We start from the raw sequence: 9,083 nt of genomic DNA, 5'->3' as shown, positions 1-9,083 counted from the left end.
CCCCCCCCCCCCCCCCCTTTTAGGAAATCCTGGATCCGCCCCTGAAAAGTGTATACATATTGATATTTTCCCCACCAGTCTTTCATAAAAAATAATTCTATTGATTGAAACACGCCACACGAAGTAAAAGAAATTTGTAAAATAGTTTTTTGTCGATATTTAGTTGACTATTGATTTCCTATATTTATACATAGAATCTAAGTGTATAGGATCTGGCCTATTGGAACCAAACTGTGTTTTTTTTTTTATTTCGGATGAATCTAGAGAAAAAACACATACTTGCAGTAATGCCTGGTTTAGCAATATTTGCAAGTTTATTAAAAAAAAATAAAAAAAAATAATGATACTTTAATAAAAAAAACGAAGTAGAATTATTATCATATTATATAGTATTTCAGTTTTATCTGTACGTTGAAATAACAAAAACATAAGAATTTATCAACGTTGCGTGCATATATAACGTGGCACTTCAAAGTAAATAAAAATCTACATGTACATTACCACAACGTCAACTTAAAGGCGTTCTGCACGGAAAATCAATAGAACGAAATACAAGGAGTGTAACAAGAGAATGAGAAGACATCAAAATAATGCTCCTAAATACATATATAGTCCGTCCGAATTTATTTTGCATGATGCTTGCATGGCCGATGAAAGGATTTGAGCCTCGTTTGATATGTATTTAGTTGCTTGTATGACTGATGAAATTATTTGAAGCTTGTATTCAGTTGTTTATATGACTGATGAAGGATTTGAAGCTTGTATTTCATATATTTAGTTGTTTATATGACTGATGAAGGATTTGAAGCTTGTATTTCATGTATTTAGTAGCTTTAATTGCTGATGAAACGATTTAAAACCTGTGTTACATGCGTTTAGTTGCTTGTATGACTGATGAAACGATTTAAAGCTTGTGTTACATGTTTTAAGTTCCTTGTATGGCTGATGAAAGGATGTGAAGCTAGTGTTACGTGTTTTTAGTTCCTTGTAAGTCTACAACCACTGATGCATGAAAAGTGCTACAGAATTGATGACGCCACCCTATTATAATCTATTTATTCTGCATACAGTGATGACGCGATCTTATTAAGACGCACTTGAGCTGCTGTTGCTTAGGTAGGTAGAGACAAATGTTTCTTTCTCTTCTCTATCAAAACCGTTACTGGACCAGTAAAGTGTGTGAGGATATTTGTCTTTATGTAGTAATGCTGTGGTAAAGTGTGGCTTTCTGTTTGACACCTTTGTATACTTTATCAAAATGTGCTGATGCTGCGGTATATTTTCTCTTTGTGTGTTGATGCACAGGTACGTTTTGTCAATGTGAGCTGGCGCTATGGTGTATTTTTCACTTTTCATTTTTATTAAATAATGATTATGACTGGGGTCTCCATAAATTTACTCATAGTTAAGACCTATTTACATTTTCACCTTTTTTGCCCTTGGCATTATCGATGAACGCTAAGAGGGCAAACCTACTTACCGTTTGTAATTCATAAATGGCACACTGTACAAATATTACAATATATCATGGGTGCAACCACACACGAGTGTCTAACATTCAGTTTACAACGATTTCCTATTTGAGTGAAATAATGAATACAAGACAGGATTATATCACACGAAATTTGACTGTTGTTTTATTATGATTTTAAATTGCTTCATAGTTGTAAAGAGTAAACTCTTATGCACCTTATTCATTATGCAGTAATATAGCCTGATGAATGTACATGTTGTAAAGTTGAATGAAAAGTCAAGGTCGACGCAGATTTCTTGTGGAACATAATATTATTTATTTTTTATATGGGTCAGGGGTTTACACGAATGAAGATCTGTATCCGTTCTCAACCAAAAACTATCATCTCAGATCTGGAGAAAGACTTCAAGACTCAAACTTCTGGATATAAATTACATCCACCCTTTAGCTCTGTCTATGAATGAATACTAAAAACCGCACCAAAACATGTAACAAAGACACCTGGACTGACCACTAACGAAAACGAGGAAACACCTTTATTTAGAACAATTACCTTATATGGACGTAACAAGGTAAGACAAGTAACATGTGACAACATACTCACGTGTACAAAAACAACACAGGTAAACGGCACAGTGATCGTACACAGCACATGTATACGCGAACAGCACGATATACGCAGCGCAACAATTAATTTAATTTAAAAACATTTATCACAGCCTTTATTAAAACATCAATATTTTCACATTGCTGCATTCTACCATTACTTAGAATATGACGTCCTCGTCATGTACAAAATTCAACTTCCCAGATGTAATCAATCCCATATCTCAAAACTTCAGGGAGTATGATACATACATTTTAGAAACTTCAAATTCCTAAATACAATACAAAACTTATTTCAAATATAGTATAAGATATTACAAATTCCACAAACTTGTACAATAATGTAATACATGAATCTCTAAGAACAATATCCGAACCGAAAACTCAAACTGTTCCAAAGATACTGTTAATCAGAACTTGAGTTACCTCCGTTGACACTCTTGTTAAGGCACCCTGCCTTGCCAGCGTCTCCAATAATGCATTCCGGAACTCCAAATTGTCATATCCTGTGACAATGATACCTGCTGCCTAAGAACATAATCACCAGATCGTTGCCAGGCGGGCTGCACTCGCTGTCTGGTGCTTCGTCTAGGGCCATCCGCAACCCTCTCAACTTCCGGATCCTGTTGTTCTCCCCCTCCTAAAAGACAGTCTCCTCCGGAGAGCTGGTCGTCACCAGAAGAACCAACAACATTAACCTCCTCAGCAACACCGCGATCGTCATCCGGGTTGTGAGGGGGAATCACTTCCACAGGTTCATCAGATGGTACTGGTCCCTCCGAGTAATGTGGATAAACTCCTCCGGTTCGGGTGTATTGGTAAATATAGCAGTCATGGTCATCTCTGTCATTCTCATCGGATATCTCCAATTCCTCGGAAACACTTTGTGAATTACCGATTTCGTTCTGCGTTTCGCCGGATGGGTCGATCCGCTGGAATGGGTCTCTCAGGTAGTGAACCTATTGGAAGGATATTGTTCCGGTGAAGTGTTCGTTTCCTCCTTCTCCAGACTCCAATTGAACTACATACACAGGAATGTCCTTGTTTGGTTGTTCAAGTACTCTGTATACTTCTTTCTCCCAGATGTCCGATAGTTTGTGTTTCCCTTCAAATGATAGTATTTTGACTAACACTCTATCATTTACCTGTATTGTAGCACCTCTCTGTTTCCTGTCGTATTGCACTTTCTGTCTGTCTTTAGCCTTGTGAGCTAAGGATGAAGCTAGTTGGTATGAATGCTTCAAGCTTGCCTTGAGGTTATCATTGTCTATACCGAACACTATGTCTTCTGGTGACCGTGGCTCCCTGCCAAACATTAGTTGAAATGGTGAAAATCCAGTAGAATCCTGGCGAGTGCAATTATGCGCATGCACTAAAGAAGAAATATGGCGAGCCGAGTCATGTTTCATGTTCAACAATGTCCTGTTAAATCTTTTTGTGGTGCCATTACCCATTGGATGGTACGGTGTTGTTCTTGATCTGTCCATATCCAGAATAGAACACAGTTCCTTCATAAGATCGCTCTCAAAATTTGCTCCCTGCTCCGTATGAAGCTTCTGTGCTATGCCATAATGCACAATGAAATTGTTGAAAAGTGCCTCAGCAGTCGTCTTCGCTGTTTGATTCCGAGTGGGGATGTCTTGGGCGTATCGAGTGAAATGATCCGTTATTACAAGAATGTTACCTATTCTTCCTTTCGATGGTTCTAGTGACAAGTAATCAATACATAACATTTCAATGGGTTGCGATGTGTGGATACTGACAAGTGGTGCTCTAATATTTGCAGGTGACTTCGCTCGCAGACATCTAGGACATTTCTTTATCCAATCATCCACATCTCTAGTCATGCTGCGCCAGTAAAACCTATCCTTGCACAGGGATAAAACCCTATCTCGGCCAGGGTGACTGGTGTCATCATGTAAACCTTTCAGAGCTCCCTGAACGAATGTGGATGGTAATACTAGTTGCTCCTGTCTGTCCCCATCTCCATCAACATTGATTTCACGGTATAACACACCTCTCTTAAGTCTGAATCTATCAAAATTCCGATACATCATGGTATGGTCACGGGTCATAGGCAAACTCTGACGACTTGGTCGAACGCGTCTCATAATAGCATCCATCCATGGCTTTAAAAATGAGCCTTGAGCTTGTGCCCTCCTCCACTGCCTGTTTGTCATTCCATCCAAATTAGCACTTTCAGTGTCCAACAACACATCCACAGCTGTAGCAGACATCGATAAACAGTTGACATATGCTGGGGTGACTGAAGATTGACACACCGCTTTGACGCTTTCTATGGAGACCTGTTCCCGCCATTCCTCGACAGACTGTGGTAGTCTAGACAATGCATCAGCAACTCTATTCGATTTTCCAGGTCTGTATTTTATCTCGAAACCAAACGCTGCTAATGCCGACAGCCATCGATGACCTGTTGCGTCTAACTTGGCTGAAGTAAGGACGTAGGTCAGTGGATTATTATCCGTCAGTACTGTAAATTTATTCATGCACAGGTAATCGAGGCACTTTTCGGTTATGGCCCATTTAAGTGCCAAAAACTCTAGTTTGTGCGCGGGATAGTTCCTCTCGGATTTACTAAGTGCACGACTGGCATAAATGGTGACCCTAAGTTGGTTGTCCTGTTGGTATAATACAGCTCCTAATCCCTTTCCACAGGCATCGGTGTGAAGTTCAAAAGGTAGTTTATACTGAGCATATCCAAGTACTGGTGGTGGTGTAAGTTTTTCCTTCAGTTCCTGAAAAGCATTGTTCTCTGCACCCCCATTGCCATGTAGGATGGTCTGTGGTAATAGGCTTCTTTTTCCGCCCAGTATTCGTCTTGGATTTGGCACACCCTGAAAGTAAGTCGGTAAGGCGCTTGACTATCTTTGCAAAATCCTTAACAAATTGACAATAATAACCAGCGAATCCCAAAAATGAACGGACTTCTTCCGAACTGGTTGGTGTAGCCCAATTATTCACCTTCTCTAGCTTAGCAGGGTCAGGTGCTACTCCCTCTGCTGATACCATATGTCCCAAGTAAAAAAAATCCTTGTCCTGTAAAATACTTCTTCGGAGACAACTTTAGACCACTTTCCATCAATATCTGCAGAACCTTCTCTTTCCTTCGTAGATGTTCTTCATAGGTATTTGGCGCGCGCGGTGTCTTTGTTTGAAAGGAGTAGGATTACTCAACACTATTCGATGCTTGACAGCTGATGAAAATTCAATGTCCTCATCATTCTCATCATTGTGGAAGAATACATCTTCAAACCCAGACAAAATGTTCCTTACTTCTGCAACCTTATCCTCTGACAGGGTACCAGAGCCAATCTCCAACTTCTCCAATATGTCATCAAACTGCTGACGCGATTCCTCAGTCTCGGGGTGCAATGACCAAAATGTGGTTGGACATATTGAATAACTGCACATGTAAACTCCTATTCCCTTTGTAATGATAATTAATCATAGCAGGATTCAAGTCCAAGTCCGACTGAGATGTAATACAGTCCTTCCCTGACTGTAATAAGGCACATGTTGGATGATATGGTATCTACTTGTCGACATTTGACTTAACCAATACAGAGCTGTTTGGAGCCAAACTGATGTTCTTCTCCTCAGAACTTCTCACAATACCAAGTCTAAAGTTGTTCCTTGCCCTTTGACTGAGACATCTAAATGCCAGAAACCAATGTATATACAGGTCAGCTTCCTGCAGGAATATAACACCATGCTGTTGGCGACACCCATCTAACAGTACTGACAGTATGTTGGTACCAAGTAGCAGGGGTACTCTGGAGTTGTATTGACTGTCTGTAACAACCAATAAGATACAGTCTTGTAATGTCCTTCCAGCTAATCCTGTAGTATCTATGGCGGTCTCTATTAATTCTCGATAAGGCAGATATTGTCCATCTGTACACTCTATGATAAGTACACAACTCAATGACTGAATAGGAATGTGTGACAGCTTCGAGTCATAGTAAGACTTGGCTACTGTGGACACCGTCGAGCCTGTGTCTAACAGTGCACGGGTCTCGTTCCCTTCAATAAAAATCTTGACTTCATTGGAAGATCCAATCAATCCACCGCTGTCCTGGGTATAATTATCTCCCTTGGGGTTCTGTACTCCCTGACCTAATGGTGTCCCCTCCCCATTGGTCCCTGTTCATTTAAACGTTGCTGTTGGTGTTGACGAGGTGCTGGTCTCCTAACGTTAGGTTTCCATACGCGATCTAGTCTAACCCTACAGCCGTACTGTAAATGACCCAGCTGACCACACCGATAGCACTCGGGTTCCTCCGTGTATCCTTGCGCAGCATCTCCCTGGAAGTCTTCCTGTGGTGAATTCTGTCTCTGTTGTTGTTGCTGCTGCTGCTGAGGCTTGAGTTTTGGTGGCTTGTTGTTGCTACTTCCTGACTTCAATTATTCAACATCAGAGGTAAGTTGTCTTATCATCCCTTCCAACCTCTCATACCGCTGATCCTCAGGAGAAGGTGTGTCGCTTCTAGCCATCTTCACCATAGCCATGTTGGACTTGTCCTTGAGGCATGTATTCAACTCGGACTCTATCTTCCTCAACTCTACTTTGAAGTCCACATAGCCTGAACATAAATCATACTTGGCTGCTGATCGATCCTTCAGGGAAGCTATAAGTCCTTTCTATATCCTACTGGGCAGCATCTGATTACGTCTTTCCCTCGAAAGTGACTCCATCATTGTAGCCTTGGTCAATAAATCCCCAAGACGACATCTCCATCCTCATTCTCTTCCTGGCTTGCATTGTAGAATTTCCCCTTGATCCTCCACCACTCCGTTATAATTCTCCAACTGTCTAAGTAATTCATCAATGGAAGCCTCTGTATCAAGTCGCATAGCCACCTTACCAGCATTTCCGCTGAGTGATCTTCTGACTAGCTGTCCTGATGCTTCGTAAAGTCATAAATCATAGGTTGTCTCCCCTTTAACAGTAGGATCTCCACTAAATGGTGGCAATCTGGCATTCGGTGTCACTACTAGGCGTTCTACTTCCTTCTTCACATCCTGTTCTCCACCTCACTGCTTCACATATCCAGTCACCCACTGTTTCACATATCCAGTCATCCACTGTCAAAATATATTACCAATGTAAAAAAATGTAGAAAAAAAAAAAATAGTCAACCTTACACAGCTGATCACCATTGTTTACATATAATATCAAACACACGTGTACCGGATGTTTACAACATACACCGGAAGTTACGACACACAAAGAGTCACGAAAATACGACACTTACAAAATCATGTTTCGATAATATTACACAGTTAACATTTAAACCAGTATAATCAATTCTAATATTATTTAAACTGTTTGAAACAAAAAAAATATAATTGTATTTTTAGAACAAAATGTCAGTCTTTTAAATCAGCACAGAAGAATAAATTTACTAAGTTCACTGCTTCCGAAAACGTAAAGTCAATAGGCCTATATCCTAGCGTGACACTGTGATTGTCCGCTGAACCACATCGCATGGCTAAACTGACGATGGTCACGGTCAAACATCAATACAAAACCGCCAGGCCATCGGCATAATGTTAAATGACAAGTATATCACATATATACCTGGTTACTGGTAACGTTCATCCCTTTTTCCAAGTTGGTAATTACTGACGAACATCACCACGCTCCATGAAAATACATAAAAAACACATCCATATCGAGCGCTTGACATGTGTTTCTCTTCCACCTGCGAAGCGACTTGGTAATCCGGAATATAGGGTCAGCTAGGAGAGTTATGTCCCTTGGCTCAGGAGAGACATCTATGTGGGCGCCAATGTAAAGTTGAATGAAAAGTCAAGGTCGGCGCAGATTTCTTGTTTACATGTTTATTTCCACAATTTGTGGAAAATAATATTTAAAAAAACTATGGGTCGGGGGTTCACACGAATAACGATCTGTATCCGTTCTCAATCGAAAACTATCATCTCAGATCTGGAGAAAGACTTCAAGACTCAAACTTCTGGATATAAATTACATTGTTTACATGTTTATTTCCACAATTTGTGGAAAATAATAATAAAAAAAAACTATGGGTCGGGGGTTTACACGAATGAAGATCTGTATCCGTTCTCAATCGAAAACTATCATCTCAGATCTGGAGAAAGACTTCAAGACTCAAATTTCTGGATATAAATTACATTGGTTACATGTTTATTTCCACAATTTGTGGAAAATAATAATAAAAAAAACACTATGGGTCGGGGGTTTACACGAAAGAAGATCTGTATCCGTTCTCAATCGAAAACTATCATCTCAGATCCGGAGAAAGACTTCAAGACTCAAATTTCTGGATATAAATTACATTGGTTACATGTTTATTTCCACAATTTGTGGAAAATAATAATGAAAAAAAACACTATGGGTCGGGGTTTTTACACGAATGAAGATCTGTATCCGTTCTCAACCAAAAACTATCATCTCAGATCCGGAGAAAGACTTCAAGACTCAAACTTCTTGATATAAATTACATCCACCCTTTAGCTCTGTCTATGAATGAATACTAAAAACCGCGGCTAAACATGTAACAAAGACAACTGGACTGACCACTAACGAAAACGAGGTAACACCTTTATTTAGAACAATTACCTTATATGCACGTAACAAGGTAAGACAAGTGACATGTGACAACATACTCACGTGTACAAAAACAACACAGGTAAACGGCACAGTGATCGTACACAGCACATGTATACGCGAACAGCACAATATACGCAGCGCAACAACTAATTACATTTCAAATATTTATCACAGCCTTTATTAAAACATCAATATTTTCACATTGTTACACATGTAAATGTTATATGCTTGTTTAAATTTATCAACAATGACGTTTGAATGATAGGTATACATGTACCAGATTGTATAATTCGCTTGGTGACATATGGTATAGTTCCTGTTACAACCTACAGTTTTCATAGTTACACTACGAAAACAATACTGTCTCTATCTGCAATTTTAACGATT

The sequence above is a fragment of the Mizuhopecten yessoensis genome, unplaced genomic scaffold (genome assembly GCF_002113885.1).
Source record: "Mizuhopecten yessoensis strain PY_sf001 unplaced genomic scaffold, ASM211388v2 scaffold10797, whole genome shotgun sequence".
Lineage (NCBI taxonomy): Eukaryota > Metazoa > Mollusca > Bivalvia > Pectinida > Pectinidae > Mizuhopecten > Mizuhopecten yessoensis.
The sequence above is the reverse complement of the archived record's forward strand: the minus strand, read 5'-3'. Positions refer to the sequence as shown.